At 38.6% G+C, this 23,190-nt stretch overlaps 2 long non-coding RNA genes across 2 annotated transcripts in view; one reads left to right on the forward strand and one right to left on the reverse strand.

Annotated features, from left to right (window-relative positions):
• LOC137043142 (uncharacterized) overlaps nucleotides 1–23,190 on the reverse strand; it is a 93,950-nt gene that overhangs the window by 15,678 nt on the left and 55,082 nt on the right. The gene's annotated exons all lie outside the window — the stretch shown is intronic.
• Nucleotides 11,283–12,292, forward strand: LOC137043732 (uncharacterized). Its single transcript, XR_010898564.1, has 3 exons — nucleotides 11,283–11,521; nucleotides 11,653–11,817; nucleotides 11,926–12,292. It is a non-coding gene; the product is annotated as an uncharacterized lncRNA (long non-coding RNA).

The following is a 23,190-nucleotide window of genomic DNA, read 5'->3' on the forward strand; positions in this document are numbered from 1 at the left end:
CTAGCTTTGCCTTAAGTGCTTTGACCTCAGATGTGTTTGAATAAACCTCTAAGAAAGACGCAGAGAGTTCAGGCAGAGCTGCATCGATTGGCTGTGGCCTCTGGACCGTTTGGTATTCATTACAATAGAAGAGATAATGGCTGAAAAACTAGATTCTAAAAACCAATTTTAATCTAAATACACGCACCAAATAAAGCCACATCGATCTGGAAAATAATTTGATTCTTTCAGATCTGTTTTCATCTGCATCTGTTCACCCGAGGACCTGTGTTCTAAGTTTGTTGTCACATTCATCATAGGTTAGTTCAGTTTTTCAAATATCAATATGTTTGTGTTGTGGGCACTGACGTGCATTTTTTGAGGCTTTTAAGTTGACTAGAAGCATTAGAAGCATTGATATTCCGAAGGCCACTCTGCCTCGGCCACTGCTTTACGTTAGATGAGCAAAGCACCATTATTGTTCTGTTGTGCAGCACTATGAATTGAATTGAGAATTTGAAATGCTGTGTTATGAATAACATTATGGTTTAGTTTTAGAGTAAAGTTATTATCACGTTTATATCCTGTTTAGTAGTTCCTTTTGTGTCTGTATTAGTTCTTGTTAGTTTCTATGATAGCAGCTTTGTCCAGCTGTTCCTGTTTATTTCCCTCATTTTCCTTATGTATAAAAACGTTCAGTTTGATGTCGTCAGTGTAAATGTTAGTTGTATTTAAGTAATATGCTGTCTTCCTGAGTATTCGAGTTTCCTATAAAAGGAGTATTTTGCGAGATTTCCTGTTTCAAGTCTCTTTGGATTCTAAGACTGTGACAGAATTATAGACCGAATAATGAGTTTAAAGATGGACTTACCAGTGTAGAGTTGCCTAATCATGGAGTACTGGTGGTGGATGCTACAGAAGGAACACACTTTGTTCACCATCTGCGAGGCAGAGAGGGAGCCTAAACCACACCCAGCTAACTGGGTCATCACGGAGCCAATGCAAGCTGCCCAGTACATCTCAGAGCCAGGAGTGGGCTTCTGCCTAATAGATATTTGAGAGTCCCCACCCTCAAGTCTTCGCCCTCCATGCTGGTCCTGTCTGGCTATCTAGATGCTCCTGTCTCATCTAGGACTGTCAACGAATATTCTAAATTAGAATATATATTTGAATAGTTTAACAAAAACGAATTTCAAAGGTGAAAATTAATATCGGAATAAAAAAATGCCCGTGGTAGTAGATGCTTGGTGAGTGGACGGGCTCATGGGCACGGTAGCATGCCTGAGGGTTCAGGCGCAGGTCACAGCGGAAAGTTGACACGTCTTGCATGGAAGATGTCAGAAAGTGCAGAGCCCAACTCGACTGCTACAGAGAAAGCAATTTTAACCCTCCAAAATCTAAAAAGCCATGTCCGGAAGCACTTTGGATTTTGGTGGGTTGGAGGTAAAAATGTTGAGCCGCGAGATAAAGTTGTATGCAGACTATGTAAGGTACAGTTAGCATACCATGCCTCATTTTATTGAGGTGGCAGTGGCTCAGTGGTTCATGTAGGTTGTTTAATCCCCGGTACCACCTTACCAAGTGTCCTTGAGCAAGACACCTAACCCCAGCTGCTCCCGACGAGCTGGATGGCGCCTTATATGGCTGACATCGCTGTCGGTGTATGAATGGGTGGATGTGAGGCAAAAATGTAAAGCGCTTTGGATAGCCATAGGGTTTGTTAAAAGCGCTATATAAATGCAGTCCATTTACCATTTATTTAATGTTAAACAGAAACATTACTAAAGTGTACACTATATAGTACTGACTGAATAGATATTGCATCAATAAAGGATAAATGCACTGCTTCCACTGGTTTGATTATTTACCGTTTCATGTCAAGGAAAAGTTCCATGTTTAGCACAGCTCGCTCGGAGCGCTCAATACTCTGTAAAATGTATGTAAATATTAATAATATTTGTTTTAATCACTGAATGAAGCCTGCTATATTTTGGACAAGAGTCACAACCTTAAATTGCTTGAACAAAACTCTTGATCAGCACTCAAAGTTTGTTCATTTAAACCGTTCTCCGCAGAGAGAGAGTGAGGGTGAGGAGAAAGAGTGAGGTCTGCGGTCTGGGACATTAGTTGATTATTTTGTGTGTGTAAATAATACGTTGTCAAATATGTTTAAACTTAAATAGACTACCTATACAAGTAGTTATGTCTCTTTGTATTAATTTGTCCTGTTATTGATGTAATGCGCGTTATAGACAAAATGTGCAACCAGATGTTCGAATAGCTTGAATAATCATGTTTTTTTAGAGGGAATATTCAAACGTAATTTTTGAAGAATTTTGACAGCCCTAGTCTCATCCAGAAATCTTCCTCCTCTCATGTCCCCGTCTGATTTCCTGGTCCCATCTCATCTGCTGGTTTAGTCCAGTTCCACCACCACTTGCAGCTCTTCAGGTTCACCTTGGATTTGCTGTCTACCAGCTCGAGGCAGAGTCCCTGTGGCTCCAGCATCCAGTTCGAAGTCCCCATCTCAACCCATCCACCTTGCTTCTGCTCTGCAGTCCTTTGCCCATCTGCCCTCAGACTCCTCTGGGCTCACTCATCTCTCCAGGTCGGCCTCCAGTGGTCGTCACTCAGCCTGCCCTGGACTTCCGGGATGCCACCGGTGCCTACACCCTCCACCCTTACGGTGTCATCGGGCTGCACCCTTCCTCTGACCAGACATTATCCAGTGCAAGGACGCGCCATTCTGAGGGGGGCGTAATGTCATGTTTATGTTCTGTTTAGTTGTTCTTGTTGTGTCTGTATTTGTTCTCATTAGTTTCCATAGTTATAGTTTAGCTTATATTTGTCCCACTATTACTGTTCCCTAATTTTCCTTGTGTATAAATACAACACTGATCACAACAAGCAAGAAAGATTGACATGGACCAGCTAAATCTTCAACCTCCAGGGAATCACCCATTTATAAAAAAAGAAGAAAAAAAGAAAAGAAGGGCAAAAGATGAGAGCCTGTTGGTAAAAAAAGAGAAATTAGAACTCTTAAAAGGTCCTGCACACTGTGCGATTTTCAAAATCCTTTGCGAATGTCCCTTGTCAGACTGTACGAACATGATCCCCATGTCACACTGTAAGATCTCAGTTGTCATTAATGTCAGACTGCACGATAGTTTAGGCGCGCTAAAAATGGACGCGCGCAAGAAATCTCACCCGGAGCTTTATATCATCAATGAATGACGCGTTGGGTGACAGTGAGCTGCATTACACGCGGGACTGAAATGCTGGCTACAAATAAATCTCTAGCTCTCGTTTTGGCTATAGTTTGTCTTGAAAAACAAGATATTTGACTGTTGTCGTAGGAGAAGTCACACTGCAGGATTCTGTGCAAAATCTTCTGACACTGCCAGAATTTCATCTGAGGTAAAATTTGATCGCAGAACTCATTAATCGGCGGCTGGTGAACATGTCAAACTAACGACCAAAGACGTCAGATTTTAGCCTAGGATCTGAGGAATCTTTTAGGATTTCCTAAATTTGTCTCAGACGGCCAAATCGTGGCCAAAATCGCACAGTGTGCACCCGGCTTAAGACAGTAAATGTTTTATAAGCATAGGATAACCATCTTCATCCGCAGACAAGCAGAGCAGAAGCACAACCAAAACAATGTTCTTCCCCAAAATGCATGCAATTTTTTTTACCCACTAGAGGGTCAAAGGTACATAGTGTACCTTTAATTTAACAACATTAGATGTAACATAAAACTGTAATATACATAACTGTTAAGATAAAACTATGAAGAAACTAAGTTATTTAAATGTAAAACCATCAAATGTGAAGTGGCACACAGGGAGTTATATGAATGACAATGGAAAAAAAAAAATATATATATTTTTTTTACAGTAAATTATGATTAAATGATATGATTTTTCATTTACAGAAATTGTGCAATTTAACTTTTTTTTGTTGCTCTGTCCTGTGTTAACCATTTTTATGGTCTTACCGTTAAAATAATCTTTTTTACAGCGTAGTAAGCCGGCTGTCATGCCTTCTGCATGAAGACAAACAACAAGAGTGAATCAACAGTATCTAAGCCCTTTGTGAATAATGTGGTCTCTCTACTGCTCATTTGATCGAATGTTTTATTTTGAATAAACCAATTTAATTTCACGGCTGACTCGATTTTGTAGATGATGAGCAGCATTGGCTGGGTGTGATTAAGTGGGTTTCCAGCTTGTTCGATACATGCAGCCCACAGCTTAACCCAACACACAGAACAGTGATCTCATCAACGCTCTCATTTGGGCATGCTTGCACAAATCGTTGGCACAGGCCACTGTTTATGCAAAATAATTATTGAGATGTCATGTTGAGCGTGTTCTCTGGCACACTGGCGCTACTTTAGATGGTAAACAGCAGATTTTATTCTTGCATTGTGACGCAGAGATGATTATGTGGGGTATGGTGAGTTTTTGGTGTGTGGTGAGAGGGTGAATGACTTTAGTTTGTCAGCCCTTATTACAAATGAAAGCACATTCAGATATTAAATAATAAAACAGGAAAGATGTGGCTGTGTATTCGTGTAGAAACTGACAAGAACAATATGTTGAACATTTTTGATTGACAATACTATGAAATTCTTTGAATGAGTGTTTCCTACCCCTGTCTATTGTTGTGTTAATACAGTCCCTGACAAAAGTCTTGTCTCTTATCTATTTTCTAGAAATACCTGATATTAACCTGACTTTTAATTAATTAATTGGTGTTAGAAATAGCTCATATGAAAAGCTAAAACCCTCCCAAATGATGTTTAATGCACTGAAATAAATAATTTTCACAGAAAAAATATTGATAATTTAATCAAGACTGAAAGGTCTAATTTTTGCAAGACAAAAGTTTTGTCGCCTTTACAAAAATGGAACAAATTTACTGCAAATACAAATATATGTCAGCAAATTAAGTTGTGGTTCTGTGAGATCCAAATTTAATTGTATGACTTACATGAGCTTGACGGACTGCATCCATGCGGTTTGGCAAGGATTCAGACAATTTATTGATGAAGTCATCAGGAATAGCTAAGAAAGCAGTCTTGCATGCCTCCCAGAGTTCATCAATATTCTTTGGTTTCGTCTTCCATGCGTCCTCTTTCATCCTACCCCACATATGCTCAATGATGTTCATGTCTGGTGACTGGGCTGGCCAATCCTGGAGCATCTTGATCTTCTTCACCTTGAGGAACTTTGATGTGGAGATGGAAGTATGCGATGGAGCACCGTCCTGCTGCAGAATTTGGCCTCTTTTATGGTTGGGAATATAAGAGGTAGCTAAGATTTCTTGGTATTTTAGACTATTGATGTTGCCTTCCACCCTGCAGATCTCTCGCACACCCCCATACTGGATGTAACCCCAGTCCATGATTTTTCTGCCACCAAACTTCACTGTTTTCTGGGTGAATCTCGGATCCATTCTGGCTCCAGTAGGTCTCCTGCAATATTTGCGGCGACTGTGGTGTAATTCAACAGAAGATTCATCTGAAAATCCACCTTCTGCCACTTTTCCAGCATCCATCCTTTTAGCAGGCTGTGGGCCTTGGCAAATGCCACACGGTTTTTCAATTGTCTTTTGTTTAGTGCTGGCTTCTGGGCACTGATTTGACCATGGAGGCCATTTCGAGACAGAATCCGACAAACTGTTCTGGTTGACACAGGGACTTCAGGTGACCAGGTCTCGTGGAGCTCTGCTGCAGTGGAAAATGGGCTGGCCTTGGATTTTCGAGCCAACAAACGGTCCTCTTGAGCAGTTGTCTTGCGGGGTCTGCCTGACCTGGGCTTGTCAAAAACGTCTCCAGTCTCTTCAAATCTTTTTCTTATCCTCTGTACTTGACGCTGAGACACATTGAAGGCGTCTGCCACATCAGCAGTGGATCTGGTCTTCAGCCTCTTAATAATCAAAACTTTAGTCTCAGGGTGAATCTTAGGCATGTTTGCAGAGGTCTAGTTGCAGTTGATGTGAAGGTCTAGTGTACTGGAGTTCTTTTTATACACACTTGAGACCTAATTGATCCATTATTAGTCACAGGTGAAGCTCATATGACAAGGTGACAACACTTATGTCTTTGCAAAAATTGACTCAATGGGCTTTACCAAGCTGTGAATATTAGAATACTTTTTGAAAGTTTAGTTTTTCACTGAAACATTATCTCAAAAGCTGGTGGGAATAAAATGAGCCATTTCTTGTAAAAAAAAATCTTGATTAGAAATATATTTCAGCGGCACTTTAGGTCAATTTGTACACAAGCAACAAGACTTTTGTCAGGGACTGTATATCAGATAATCCTTCATATACGGCACATCAGAACAAAACATACCGTTTTGACGGTTCAACACTTCTCATGTTGGTCAGAGAGACCTTTCCTTTCTAAATAAGTGTTTCCTGACCAAAATTAGCTGCAAACTGCGCATTACTTTAATGGTGGATAACAAATGTGGGTTTCCAAAACTAGGTGATTCATGGAAATTATATCTAACTGCTTATATCATACAGACTGTTCCCTGTATGATAGAAGCCCATTCCCACCAATCAGGCCTGGACTGAGGCTAAATTTCGGCCCTGCCCATCTGACCCATGAGTTTCCCCTGAATGTTTTTGCTGGAGTTAGGGCCTTACATTTGAGTAAATAAATAAAACTAGGACAGGGACAAATAATTTTTTAATTTAAGAATTTATGGCAAATGCAGATAACACATATATTGCAATTTTGTCGTGCAGAAATGCACTTGACAGTAAGCACTGATGATTTTGAGCTGCAGTTAAGTAAATTTACTGCTTTTAAATGCAGTGATCATTTACTTACTTTTGTGTCCTTCTAAACCTGTATGACTTCCCTGAAACACAAAAGAAGATATTTTAAAGAATGTTGGCAACCAAGCCATTTTGGTTAGGCTCTATTTGTATGAAAAATAAAACAAAACAAAAAACAGACTCTATTTATTTTAGACAGAAGACAGAATTTATTTTATGTTACACTTTGGGTTTGGAATGACATTAGGGTGAATAAACGATCACATTTTTGGGTTGAACTATACCCCTTTAAAAACAATCATATTTTTCAAGAGTTAACATATAATTTATGTAAGACACTAATATCTATCTTTCATGAGGTTCTCATTGAAATAACATTTAGCGACATTTTATTAGATCTATTGAAAAGTTCATGAAACAAAGAGAAAATAAACGTTTAATTTAAATGGAAGATAGTCATAGGTAAAACAATGCTCCTCATTACCATGGGTATATGGTTTCTAAAATATAACATATAATAAACTATTATATTTGTAATTAAAAAAATGTAAACAGCTGTAGAAAATATGAAAATAGTCTCTATAAAATATTTATATCATGCAATATTAATTTAATTAATAATAGCATTTTAATAATAGCAAACATTTTTAATAAATAGCCTGTTTCTTCCAAAACGCCATATTTCCACTGTTAGCTCTGCAAGGTAAACTGTGGTTGTGCTAAAGTGAAAAGATTGTAGTTGTGTATGCCGTTTTCCACTTTACCTCATCATCAATACATGCTTGCGGCTGTAACCTGTAATGTTCATTCATTGTTCCTGGTTGGTGGAACGATCTTCCGTTCTCCATATGCACAACAGAATCACTCGCTTCATTCAAAAGACAGGTAAAAACTCATCTCTTCCATGAGCACTTAATCTTATCATTAAAAAACCCTGTAAAACTCTTCCTCCACTATTTTTCTTTTATTCTTCCCTTTCTCTGGTTTTTGCTATTCTGAGTATCTTGGTATTTAGGGGACTTTTTGCGTTTCTTTGCCACTTTTTGACAGATCGCTTCCTGTACTCCTCAGTTGTAAGTCGCTTGGATAAAAGCGTCTGCTAAATGCATAAATGTAAATGTTCCGATATCACACGATTGTAAACAAAATTCGGAGTCAAGATTCCGTTCATAGAGAGCAGCAGAAACGCAGCGTACGTTCGTCAGCGGCTGCGCTGTGCGGATATTCGCCTTTTGCAGTTCCATGCACTCAATTAAAAATGAATAAATAAATTTAAAAGTAGAAAAAAAGCGCCTAATATGGAGGGGAGGTCTCTCTCGCGTTGGCCTGTAAATTCAGAAGACAAACCAACGGGCCGCTGTCGCTGCATGATGGGCCAGTCAGGGGCAAAAAATAAGTAAAATAAATAACCTATCGGCCCACCGGGAAATGCCCAGTATGCCAGATTACCAGTCCAGCCCTGCCACCAATATAATACAGATGTCCATGCAAGTATCAATAACAGGAACAATATAGTAGGAATCACTTTCAGAACATTTGTAGATATCATTTGTAGTTTCAGAACACTATAGATATCATAAGGGCCAAATTGACTAACAGCTTGCGCCAACGCAAACCCTCTTTTGCTGTCAGGAGTTACTAAATACTTGCCGTGAAAAAGGCGTGGATAGTTATTTTTGCGGCTTTTTCCCCCCTCTTAGTTGCAACCTAAATTTTGTCTAAAACCAGACGCCATTTTGTGCTGCTCTTGGTAGACTGTGACATTGGACATTATGAAAATGATCTGGCTGCGTCGGTGTTCTTTAAATTATGTGTCGTCAGTAGATCACATTGGACTCTCACGCTAATTTGCCCTATTTAGTAAATGGCCCTAAGTGTGAACAGGCCTTAATTCAAAGCAGAGCTGTAGGTTACTCAGCTGGTTCGGCATCATAGGAACATAGTAATGAAGCACGGGACTAGTGAGATCAGTGAGTTCACTCTGATGTCAGATACCTTAAATGAAGGAAAGTTCGAAAGATGAATAAACTGAGATCAAACAACGTAAAAAAATAATCAATCTTAACTCCAGTTGAGGGCTGCAGGATGAGAGGAAAATTGGAAGGAGGAAAGAGGGATGATGAGAAAGGTGAAGTAAAGAGTTGAGAGGAGTATGAAGTAGGTTGGATACATGCATTTGTTAAACTTCCACGTCTTCACTGGCCGGAGATCAAACATATGTATGCACTTCCTAGGCTACTTATCCACTTTGTTTTTTTGCTTTCCATTTCTCTCCATCCCTCTCATTAACCATCTAGGCGTTATACTCATTAGGAACTGCATTTCAGTAGAAAAGAAAAGATGAGAAAAGTAAAATGAAAAAGCAAAGATTATGAAAATAGCAGGAAATTGCTCTGCGAAGGACAGTGTATCAACAGAAGTGCTGAGTCACGACCATCAGCAATCAGTCTGTCGTCTCTCTCTACAGGGATACCAGGCCTTTGTTCGCAATGCATTAGCCATTCCATCACAAACAATTAAATACAAGCTTGACCCTAACATGACAAATTAAAGATCTTTTAAATGCAACCATCTTTTCTGTGAAACACTTTTAGCCTCATACTGTGAGACAGGCAAAGAGACATAGAGCCTCAAGTACAAAAGCCTTTCACAGCCCTCACTGCATGAAAAGTGGGATTTTCGTCAGTAAGCGGCACTGTAGATTGTCGTGGAAGATCAGGTTTACGACTGTACACGGCAGTTTGCAGGCGACACCGAAAACTGCCGTGAATTGTCAGAAATTGACGTGGGCCTTGCTTGGCAGTTGTCCCCCCCAAGACCCCCCTTCCCTTAACTCCAGGGGAGGCTTTAACATGTAAATGAACATTCTGTGAGCTATACAAATGCAAATCAGGGTAGCAGGAGTTTTAACCCATGTGACATTTTTCTAAAAGGTATTAACTTCCTTCTAAGAAAATCTCTTAGATAGATCAGGCTCAGTATAGCCTAATTGTAAAATCTTAAACTTAAGCTTGAATTTATATATTTGATGAAAGTATTCTAGATTATTTATTGTTTGTCATTTGCAATCAGTCCCCGTGAATTCAGTGCGACTCGCAATTTTGACCAATCACCGCAACTTTTACCAATCATTGCGGTCTCCTGCTAATAAGCGGCGTCATACATCAGCAAACTTTATATATCATATATCATTGCCTGTCAAAATTAACGTGTTAACGCAAATTAATTTTAACGGCACTACATTATATATATATATATATATATATATATATATATATATATATATATATATATATATATATATATATATATATATATGTAGTGCTGTTAAAATTAATTTGCGTTAACACGTATATATATATATATATATATATATATATATATGTGTGTGTGTGTATATATATATATATATATATATATATATATATATATATATATATATATATATATATATATATATATATATATATATACACACATATATATGTCAAAATTAACGTGTTAACGCAAATTAATTTTAACGGCACTACATTATATATATATATATATATATATATATATATATATATATATATATATATATATATATATATATATATATATGTAGTGCTGTTAAAATTAATTTGCGTTAACACGTATATATATACACACACATATATATAGACACATATATATGTGTGTATGTATATATATATATATATATATATATATATATATATATATATATATATATATATATATATATATATATATATATATATATATATATACAGGGGTTGACATTAACTTTTTTGCTCACCGGCCACCGTGGCTAGAGGTTTTCCAAAGTTACTAGCCACTCAGCATTTTCACTGGCCACAATTTTGCTGTTTGAAAATTACATTGTATATGTTTAAAGTTGACATGGGCATATATAAATTACTTGATTTTGAATAATTTTACTTTATTTAGAAGATTTAAAACCCTTTCAAACTTTCAAATGCAGAATGACCCCCCAAATCTTGTATATCAGCTGGGATGTGCAGGTGAGCAAGGGGTGGGCAATATAATAGATTATAATAGAATATAATAGGCTAATATGAGAAAGGTAATATGACAGGCTATGAGTAATATATATATATATAATTTAAAAAATACCCTAAGCAAATTACAAAAACAATAGTTATTAAAAATAAAAATTCCGATACTAATACGACACAATGTAATTTATTGAATGTAATTGTCATTGGATACGACTTTCATCGAAAAGAATGTAACAAAATGTGGGCGTGGTCTGTGTTGTGAAATGAAACCACATTAAAAATTCCCTTAAACTGCGTTTGAAACATACAGCAAAGCAGCGACAGAGGAAAACACAGAGCCTGATATTATGCAAACATTTACCAATAATGTGGAAAGCGTTTTAAATATGTTCAGTGGAAAATCCGCTGTGACGAATCTGTCCTCGTCTAACATCTGCTGTAAATCCAGGTAAAACTAGCTGCGTGCACGCGCCCGTCCCCAGATAACATGATCCCCAGTTGATCCGTAACACCGGCGGGAAGAAACAGCTGAATGCAATCAGTGGGCTATCTCGTCAGCTTGCTCAGTTTGCTGCCGATTTTAACGAGCAGTTAACTTTAGTAATCTCCAGGTTGCTGTCCATAGATGATAGTTTGCTTGCTTTGGAGTCGAAAAACTGTGTGGAAGATACTAACTTTAAGAAGAGAAGACGAGTGCCTAAGAGAAGACCAGTCCTAAGATTGCGGTAAGACTGTTATCTAAGCTAAAGTAACCTAAAGCAAAGCTTTTTAAGTAGCACAAGCTGAAATTAGCCTTGTAAAAGAACAAATGTAAGTTGCTTTATAAAAGTGTTTTCTTTTTCTGGTCATTTTACAGGAAGCAGTACGCCGTCTTCACAACTTCGTCATAACACTCATTTAATTGTTTTCCAGCTGCATGTAAGACATAGAGACAGTACGCAGGAGGTACAAACATCCAGTTCTTGCATCGCAAGCAGAAGCTGTGAAGAGTTCAGCTCGGAGTCGATTGAGAAGAAAGAGGGTAAGATTTATTAGATTAGATCCGTTTTTGGTCAGTGTGACTATTTTTCAGGTGCATTTTACGCAGTACATCGCGCAATACTGATTGTCTTTATTGTTTGTTTTACAGCTGCTACAAGCAAGAAAGAGTGTGTTAGCTGAGGATGAGGTGGGCCTTTGGAAGTGCGCTACCATAGACCTGATGTCTGATGAGGAACACGGCATCGTTCGCGCGGTGTCTGGATGGACTGTTCGCCGAGCTCTGTGCCACGCTGCAATCGAGATTAGAGGCGATTCCAAAAGAACAGGGCAACGCACGACAGACGTCTGAAAAATGGACTTAAAACAGACAGAATGGCGCTAGTTACCTACAGCTCTGAAGCGGAAAACAGAGACTTCATGGTGCTGTAGGATTTTGGGCTTCTCGTGAGCTTCCTATTGTTGTGTGGGCAGATCTCACACGTTTTGCATTTGGTTGTGTGTTTGTGTTTGTTCTAATAAAGCTCTTTCTTTGAATAAACTGCACGTCCCTGGCATATTTTCCCTTCCTCAATAAATTAATGTCCTTGATGGTTATAATAGCGTAGTCCATAGGATAACAATGACATGAATATAAAACATAATAGCATATCACATGAATATGAATATATACAATTAAAAAATAATATGCAAATCATAATTTTATATATATATGTGTGTAAAATTATTATAATTTGGGGGTTTAAATTTATTAATTTATTACCCAGGTTGACCAATAGTAACAGATCTGCCAACCAATCACGAGTGATATTTCTTGTTTCAATGTAGTAGTTTCAACCAATACTGAGTGAGGAAATTCAAGCCATTCAAGCCGCCCAGAGCTGCTATTCATATGCTAATTAGAGCCATTAGCGCCGGCGCCAGCATGCCTCCGCAAGCTCCACATACGTCATGGTTCGTTTCCGTCAATATGTGGCACAGACGAACGCGACGTTCACAGGCTGTAAACTGACGTTAATTGTCGAAAATCAGGGAGATTTCCGGCCGTTTACGGGGACGAAAATCCCACTTTTCATGCAGTGCCTCCATTAACTCCTACAGAGATGTTTCACCTCAAGGCTCTGTATTAATATACAAGTGCAGTGCATACGTGTGTGTGGCCAAACTTGACAGGGTTTTAAGGAATTGCATGTGTCCTGATCCAGAGGCTGAAATGGCTTGGGCATCCTTTCTGAACTAAAGGCATAGTTTTCAGGAGAATCATTTTCATCTAGGGCACCTTGAAATGGGGAGTTTCAGAGCAGACTCATATCAGTCATGTCGGCATGTGATCAAGTGTGTAACTGACTGAATAAAGAGGATAACCACATAATTTGATTACGGCATGTGTGAAAAGGTTCAAAGTTCAGGGAAGGAGGAGCCGGGAACCGGTGAACATTCATGACAAAAATAAACAAAAACAAAACAACAAAGTCCCAGGCCTTTTCCTCCCTCGTCTTCCAGTCGTCACTCCTCCTTTTATCATTCCGGAGCTCATCTGTGTGCCCTTACAAAAAAGAAGTTTATTGAAATGTTCTATTAGTATACTTCTTTTAAACTAAAAATAAAGTATAATTTTATATTTATCATATACAAGGTGTCTTGCTCAAGTATAATATACTTTATACACTTCTCAGAAATATATTTAAAATTGCACTTAAGTAACTTTACCTCATTCCCCTCCACTGACTGAATTTTCCAGCTATCCAGCAATATGACATCATCTAGTACAGAATCTCTAGATCAAAGTACAGGTGAAGAAGAAGCTGAAACAAGTGATAGAAGATTGCTCATGTAAATGTAAAATAACGTGGTCATAAAATGTTAAACAGCATGTAAATACAAAAAAACAAGGTAGTCAAGCATTATATTGTTAATAGAGAAAAGTTATCTTCAGGAGAGTTTCTTTTAAATTTGTGTCAGGAGGGACAATAATGAAGTTTCTCCGAGTCAAAGAGACATACTGGCTTCCTACCAGGTCATTCTGTTTTAGTTTCCAACTGCCCTTACAGGACCCAGACACAAAATGGCTGCCGGCGATCATGATGGTGCCTTTTTATGAGGAAGTGACACTGCTGTGGTATAAACAGGAAAGGAAGCTGTGGCAGTATGTGTCTCCTCACTCCTGGTTAATTTCCTAGACACCTGTGGGGCCAGCTGGTGAGAAAATTTGACTGAAGACTGCTGACAGACCAGCAGAAGGGCTGAAACTGATTCTGCATCTCTTGCACAAGAAGAGCGAGGCTCACCATGCCATTGCTCCAAGCCAGAGACAGATGAGGAGACAAACTACTGGCATGTCTGTGGCGCACTGCTCTGCTGTGTCTCGCAATGGCATAAAGAGTCCCCTTGAGGGTGCTTTCATGCTCACAAATGAGTTTGATTATTTGGTCAAAATCTGAGTTAGATTCCCCTCCACACTTCCTCTTGCTGGTCTCCAAAAATGCACCTACACAATTCACTAAATGAACAGTAGTGGCAGTAAAATACCAGCCTTTTTACACTCAAAATATGTGTACAGGGGCATATTGTCTACCCAGAGAGCAACATGGTGTCAACCCAGATCTGACCAACACTGTGAGTCTACATGTACCCGATGTGGCCAGGATTAGGAAATTGCCAAAATGTAAATAATTTTTGTTGCATTTAAAAAATCTTTTAAATAAGGACTTTGAGATTTTGTTTTGCATGCCTTTGTCTCGTCACGGCTAGATTGCTGTAATGCTCTTTATCTGGGCATAAATTAATCTCTGGGTGCTCATTACAGTATGTTGAAAATGCTGCAGTGAGAATCTTAAAGTCCCAGTGAACTGGAAGTAGAGATTCAGTTTTCTTCAGTGCTGTGACATTTTTCTAAGTGAAACAGAATATTGAACAGAGGGCAGGGTTTTACCTCAGCGCTCCTCCTCTTCATCTCTCACTCATAGCAGATGAACGGTTGGAGCGGAGTGGTTATGCATTTTAAAACGCAAGCCGTCAAACTGACATCAGCTGAGAAGGAACGCCGTTTCTAGACCGGAATTACAGGAATTACTATTTTTGTCTCTGTATTAAATTTTGACGGATTAATTGTTCACCCTAAGACCTGTAATATTCGCTAACAAAGTAAATAAGATCGATTCTGATTTCATGAGGACTCATGAGGAAAAAAACATGGATCTTCATAAGAAAAAAAAAAGAAAAAAAACATGGATCCCATAACACCTGCATTAATATCCTGCATTAATATCCTGCATTAATATCTCATAACTGGTTACTGGTAAAATACAGAATACAGTACAAGGTGTTAATGTTTGTCTATAAAGCATTACATGATCAGGGTCCCGAGTACATAAAGGACTTGTTGATCTCTTACCAACCTCAACGAAAACTGCACTCCTCTCAGGGCATGCTGCTAACCATCCCACGGTCTCGCTTGAGGCTCCTGCACAAAATGTGTGTTGCTCTTACATAATCATCATCGAGCAGGGACATTTTTAGAACAGACTTGAAGACTGACTTATTCTATCAAGCTTTTGGCATTTGATTGGGTCTGAGAACTGAGAGTGAATGATTTGATTATTTTCTTGGTGTTATGTTGTGCTGTTATTTTACGTTAGTATGAGTTGATCATATCATCTTGGTATGATTTCTCATTATATTGCTCTATATGTGTTTTTTACTATTTTTATCACTTATTTGACAGCACTTTGGTCCATTTTAATGACTTTGAAAGTGCTTTATAAATAAAATGAGTTGAGGATCTGAGCTGACAGTATGTTGCTGTCTGATAATTAATAAAGACTTAAATTTTCTCTCGATTACTTGTATGATATTATGTTATGACCTCAAAATACTTTTATCATGAATTTGTTATTTATAGGAAATGATTTGTAAACTCATTGAAAAATTGATTTTCATGTTTACATAGCTTAATCTGCTCCATATGGATTTTCTGACATTTTAAGCCTACAGCACCGCATTTGCAATGTGGAGCATTCAGTGTCCAGTAAAACACAAGTCACTATTAAGGAGCTATAAAACCAAATGAAAATGGCATGATTGCTTCAGCCAATGAATAAAACTATTGTTTAGTGTGGGTGGAATGTAATTTTCGAATGTGATGAAGACTAACCTTTAGGGCCTCTCCCTGGAACTTTCATTTCTGAACTGCTGCAATACTAACTATAACCAATGTAATACAATTCTTCTACATTAAGGTTCATTTGTTTCTAAGAAAATTAAACATGGTTTGAGTGCCACTTGCTGGCCAAGTCATTTTGAAAGTGCAACAAAACAAGCAAGAAGCAATGTAATATCATTTTGCCAAAATGTCACCATTAGCATGTTTTTCAACGAGTCTTATATCAATAGAAAACCATACTGGAGTTCCATAAAGACCACTTTCATATTAATAAAACACATATCTCTTATCAGTTTAAAAGCTGCCATATTTCCACCTCAGAGTTTGCAATCAGAATACTTTTTTTAAGTTTGATTTTATTAAGTATATAAAGTATATTTTAAATATACTTTATGTACTAAGTATACAAATATCAATGTACTAGAAGTATACTGTTGCAATACTCCCAAATTGGGACCAAATCGGCCCACTTTTTAGTGTAAAAGTATACTTTAAGTGTAACAGTCGTAAACTTTGAGTACACAACTAGTTTGCATTTAAGTTTTTTTGTACTGCAGCTATACTACAAGTGCACTTATAGGTATACTGATACTATACTGAGAGGTTACTAGTTAAATACATTTTTTAGTTTGTGAAAGTACACTTAGAACTTGAAGTGTACTCTTAGTAAACTACTAGTTTTAGACTGCAAGTATACTTATAAGTTTAAGTGAACATAACATCATACTATAGTTTACTATTTATCGGGGGAACCGTCAGGGCCCTCTAGGTTTTTACAAAACTATAGTAAGAATATTATTTAAAAACTTTTAAATATTAGTTTAAAAAGTAAAAAGGGTCTAATGTTATTTTAGTTATTTATAATTTGACAATACACATCCTAATCTTTTTGAGGAAATAAACCCTTCAAAACAGCCGATTCAGTTTGCCCAATCCCAATTCTATTTTATACCCCTTTGTCTACCCCTTACACTTGCCCCTTGAAACAAAGTGGTGAAAATAAGAAATGGGACACCACTACTACTCATAACATGTGTCTTATATTAGTGTTCTGTAACATTTAATCAGTATGAACAGCAGTGATGCACAGGCTATATCTAACAGAAATCGGCCGCGAGAGCGTATAACAAATTACATTTTCAGTTCAAAAATGTATGAGCTATCGAGTTTCCTAAGATGAGGCAGAATGATACAATACATACAAGACTGTCGAAACCACTTTTCCATCGGGCCAAACTGTTCTCCTTGTTTGTTAACCGTTCCATTCTGTGCCGATCTGAGCCGGCCGGTACGGATGTGGTTTTGTTTTCTACTGTGGTGCTGCGATAACGGAGCTCTTTGCAATGTAATACAAACGAGTCAGTTGTTGCCTTGAAGACGCAAGCGTTAACAGACGATACGTGATATAAATCTCAACTGCGTTATTGCATTAAGAATGACCAGATATATGTTTTAACTGTATTATTAATTATTAGTTCACATCACTCAAATGTGAGAAACTGGCATCCAGACAACACATAAATGATTGATCCCGAGTGGCAACATCACTACGCGCATTAGTAGTACGGTAGCAGCACGGTAGTCAGTATATGCAGGGAAATACCCCTTCACCCATAGTGTAGTCCTGAAATGTTTTAATTTGAAGGGCTATCTGGCTCTTCCCCTTACTCCTACCGCTTCAGTCAAGACACCCCCTTTATGTGAACGCGCAAAACGAAGGGGTAGGGGAAAGGGAAGGGCTAAGGGGTAGTAATAGGATTGGTCATTAGTGTTGTAAAGACCAGTGGTTTTCAATAAACTTTTTTCGTATGGGATGGAAAACTGAGTCCTTGTTGCCTTGTATCCTCAAATGCAGCTTGAAATAACGAATCAAGGTAACATAATGAGTTTCAATAAGTACAATCTGTAAGAGAAAAGGTCAGGTTCAATAATGAAACACCTTTTACAATCAGCTTCCACAATACAGTGACCAAATGGCAATGAACAAACCCAGATGTCACCATACTGTGCAAGTTTCTTTTAGAATAATCCACCCAGGACTCAAGACTCCTGTGTTCCAAAATTCTGCAAAACGTTCAAGGCAGCACTTCAGAGGCACTTCATCAAGCCAAAGTCCTGGTGTAGTTTGTGGCTCATTTCCCACATCGGCATACAGCCGAGATGTTCTCTAGCACATTATACGAGCAGAGAATCTGAAACCAGCAGACCGACATTTATGTGCAGCCCCTGTGCACTTTATCGTACCTTCTCCAGCTGCGAATGAGACCATGTGACCACATTTAAATCAATAACCCAATTCACTTCCCATTCCGTTATCCACCAACCTATTTCGCCTCATCCTCGCCGCTCTCTTACGGAGCTGTCAGCTCTCTGATGGGTGTTGGTTGGGGGGAGTTGGCGGTATGTCTCTCTTGCTGCGCGCAGATGGTAAGGTGTGTGTGATCGGCTGTTCTGTGAGTTGGAGGAAACACTTGGCAGAAACACAGTTAAGCAAGAGTTTACATAAGCATAATAATGCAGATGGTGAATGAGGCAGGTTCTGTGTGCATTAGGAACATTCTGACAATGTGAACACAGTGTCTTTACAAGCATACGGTGCCTCGGCTGCATGCGCGTTGAGGACACCATGTCACAGCACCAACTGCTGTGCAATTTCATTAAGCTACGGTGTGCTTTTCATTTATTTATTTTTGTGGAAATGTCACTTGTGAAATGTTCGCATCTTTATGTATGTGCTTTACCTGGAACCCACAGTAGAAGGACATAAAGGAATACTATAGTTCAGCCTAAAAAACTCTAAATTCTGTCTCATGTTGTTCCAAAACCACATGGTTTTCTTTCTTCCAAAAGGATATGTTGAACGAAGAAGCATTGTTACAGCTTTCATGTCAATGATGACACTAAAGAACAGACTTAAATTTGAGTTTGGTTATAAGACATGTGACAACTAATGGCATTTACGTTTATGTGCATGCTCATTCACTTCCATTGTATGGGAACAATATGAACATTCTTCTACCTATCCTCTTTTTGTGTTCCACATAAAAAAATACTGTAAATGATACAGGTATGACTGTTACTTATTATTTTAAACCACAATTCAAGTAATACACCTTCATGGAGGCCTCATTACATTCAGCAGCAAAAAAATTCACAGTCTCCTGAACACGCCATAAAATCAAGAATCAGAAAATGAATTGAAGCGCAGGCAAATTGTCATATTCTGTCTCATAAACCTTAAGCCCGTGACATTTATTATTCAAGACCATGTTGTCAATGACCCACAGCAGTTTCTTAGCGCTGCAAAGGTATGAGTCGGGAATAAACGGTAAATGCTGCCTTCACTCTCAGCGCATTAAAAACCATCTGGATGAGATCAGAAATCTAGATACGCAACAGGGCTCTTGTCATGAGAGTCATAAGGAGATGCTCCATTTGTCTGATGTATGCTTCCTTTACAACCCATCCGTGCTCCACCCATTGTTGAGACATTCGATAATGCAGCAGATATGGTAATGAAATTGAGGCTGGAGAGCTAAGGCATGGAACATATATGAGGACATGAGCTGCTTTAACATATGGAGGAGAGAGACCGTTTATGCAGAGAATGGAGAACTTATGTGTTTACTGCCAAGAGCCTGCTTGAGGGTAATTCTACAGGTACATTTAGTGTCATTATTTTATTTCAGCTTTTTTCAAATGGTTATATTTTTAATTATGTTAATATGTTACAGGCCATAACAATACAATATTTTCTGTAAAATTGTCTTGTATAGCTGAAAATCACGATTTCTTGCTGCCCGAATTAGTCAGTGTTTTGCATCATGTATCAATGTGTAATCAAAATATTTTTGTATGTTGGTAATAATTTCAATTATTATATTTATAAAAGCCACATGTAGTCATTTTCCTAATTCTACAACATTTAATAACTTTTAAATAACTCATCTTATTTTTATCTTATATAAATCTTGCATCAATTCTGTTACCGTACTATACTTTGCCTTTAAATTGGTGGAATTATCTCCCACAAATATGCAATATAGAGGAAATTATGTCACATTCCCTCACTGAGAAGATCTAAAGCACTGAAAGGTATACATGCTCTCTACCAAGGTAGAGTAACAATGTTGACAGTATGTAACAATTGACAGTAGTATAATTGATAAATCATACTATATTTTTTACAATGATGTGTCAAGTTGTGTTCTAAGATGGGTTATAACATCCTACAGCAGGGGTGCAAAAAACTGGTCCTGGAGGGCCAAAGCCCTGCAGAGTTTGTCTTCAACCCTAATTAAAAGCACATTATCCAGTAAATAAGTCCTTCAAGCCAATCTGAAAACTACAGGTACCTGTGTTGGAACTAAACTCTTTAGGTCTAATACCCTCAAGGACCTGAGGCTGAATCCGAAATAGCCCCCTATACCCACAAACAGTGCATTATTTGTTGTGGTGACCGTTATCAAGTGCACTTAGCAAATTGGCTACCACAATGTAAAAAGCCTTCATGTAAAAAAGTCTTATATGTAGAACCTGACAATATTTGAACATTTTAAAAGGAACTAGTAGAAGCTGCTGGTCTGGCGTCTGGATTATAGCATGCAGTAGCTTAGAAACCGGGCCTCGACAAGTAAAATCCTGGGTTGTGACATTATACACAGGTGGTAAAGCTTACATCTGCTGCCTTCCACGGACAACTGAAGAAGGTCAGCAAAGAGAAAATTAATACGCATGTAGTGTGTATGTAGGACTCCACTGCCCAGTGTAAAGACTCCAGTTTCAGTAGGACATAAAGGGCCATGAGATTCATCTTTCCGTGGAGTGTAACCTCATTAAGAGTGATTAATTCAGCTTCATTGCTAATATAGTCCAGAGTGACCCCAAGCTTCGACACAACTCCCCATGGACCTCTTCATCCTGATTCACATAGTTAATCTAGATAGGACTCTTGACCATTGGGTCAAGTTTTCTCTGATTTACATGACCAGCCAACCCCTGCTGCTCATTCCTATGCCATTTCCCCATCGGAAAGCATCCATTCACATTGACAGTCATGCATAAGCAACTGTAGCCTGACGTGGTCATACTCAATTCTAGTCAGAATATGAGTCTGATACTGCTCCATTGGGCTGTGATTATGGGGCATTTCAACTGAACCAGGAAAGACCTCAATTGGATAGAGCTACAACCAATCAAAGCAACAAAGCGACACATTACGCTAGTTTTCAAATGTCAACAGAGTTCAACTGCACTGTGTTGCCAAGTCCGCGCTTTTTCCACGGGTTGTTTTCTGTGTCTGCGGGTTGAAGCGACTATTATGTGATATATAGACCCATGAGTGCGAATTTTAGCACGCAACCTTGCCAAAATAACACACATTTTACCCCCCAAACGCCATTTTTCCCCCGGAGAACCCCCCGAGAAGCTATTGTTTAGGGCTAGCAGTTGGCGGATTTTGTTGGAAAATCTTGGCAACCCTGTCTGCACATGCGCTGAAATAAACGATCTTTGGCGGTGTTGTAAAAAAAAAAAAAAGAATTTAATGATGCACAGAGTACCTACCCAACATGATCATAATTTTTGAGAGAAATTATGAAGGCGAATGCATATACAAACAAGCTCTCCGTTTAGGATTCGAACAAATATAATCCAAGCCCCTTTGATGACGTGCATGACTACGTTACTGTTGATCATCTGTCCGTCATTGTCTAAAGCCCGCCCTGATGATTTCATTGGTCCGAACAGTTTCTGTTTGGGGATAATCACTCCTCTGTGGATCGAGGCCAGACCGAACCGCCCGACCTAAACATTTTGTGGGCGGGGCTAAGTTCAGCTGGCTTCCAGGCTAAAGCAACTGTGTATTCTGATGAAACATACAGTATGTTGCTTATATTAGAGCGGATGTTTTGCCAGTGACAGATTCTTTACACACAGGTTTCTTCAGGTAATATAGACGTCCTTGGCTTTGACATAAGCTGCTCATCCTTGTTACCAGAACACTACACAACACCAAAGCAACTACCACATCACCCAAACAGATAGACATGTTTGCCCTCAAGCTCACCTTAATTTACCTGAATGAAATAAGACAGACGATAAATGTAGAGCTGTCACCTGGCACAGCACATCACAGATTCCCCCGAGAGGTGAGCTCCGAGCAAAATGCGCTACACCTGCGGTTGGATATTCACTTACTTTTGACAGCCAACTCAAAAGTTTTTGCACAACTTCTTCAGTCACACTCTCCTGTTTTAGCACCACTCATAACCTACTTAAGCTGTATTTTTTTCCACCCTGTCATTCCTACCTTCTTGGGAATGCAAGCCCACGCCAGCTCACTGCTTTTCAGGAGCTTAATATTGTAGCATTCGTGCTAAAGTGAGGTATGAGCTTTACTAATTTACACATCAGTCCTCCTCTCACCGTTCTCCACCGACATGTTTTCCACTGACCAATGTGTGCGATGCTTCATATGAAATATGTATTTATCAGTACCTTGACCCTTATTTTGGCATTTGTGTGAAACTTTTGCAAGAAAATAAGTGGTAGGCTGTGTTGTCTTTTACACTTCACAATAATTTGTGCTTCTTGCATGTATTATTTTGCTCACATTTTGTTATTTTTACCTGTTTAAAATTTACTGATATGATATGTAGACGTAAAAATGTCTTGCCTCAGAAAATCTGTCGTCCTATCTGACTTCATGCTACAATCAGCTGAACGGTTTTCCTTTTCATTTTGAATTCACCAACTCAAAATAACCACCATTAGCTTTTTGCTCTAATACTGTGTAATCTAACTGCCACCAAAAGCCTATGCAATATTGTGAAATGTTGTAAAACATTTCGTGCTTGCTGGAACATCACTGTAGCACTGCCAGCTACCGTCACACTGCGCTATTCCGGTATTAGTCAACCTTTGTGTATCCCGAGGGAACTTCCAGCAGCTCTTCTTACCCGCCATGGTTGTCTTGAGTTTCCCATAGATCATGTGAAGTATGATTCAGTGGTTCCAAACATTAGCAGTCTCCAAGTCAATCAACCCCTGAGGCAAGGACCCCTGCCAGAATGCCAGAAAATCCATCCTGCCCAAAGCCTTTTCTCTATAACCCATCTGAGGAAAGGATTTCCTCACACTTTAAAGTTAGAGTCGATGCCAGGGTAAACATTACCATTTTTATCCCAATCCATTAAACTGGTGGAACACCATCCGAAGAGACACCCTGAGAAAAAAACTCATAAGTAGCAAAGG

The sequence above is a fragment of the Pseudorasbora parva genome, chromosome 16, assembly GCF_024679245.1.
Source record: "Pseudorasbora parva isolate DD20220531a chromosome 16, ASM2467924v1, whole genome shotgun sequence".
In the NCBI taxonomy this organism is placed as follows: Eukaryota; Metazoa; Chordata; class Actinopteri; order Cypriniformes; family Gobionidae; genus Pseudorasbora; species Pseudorasbora parva.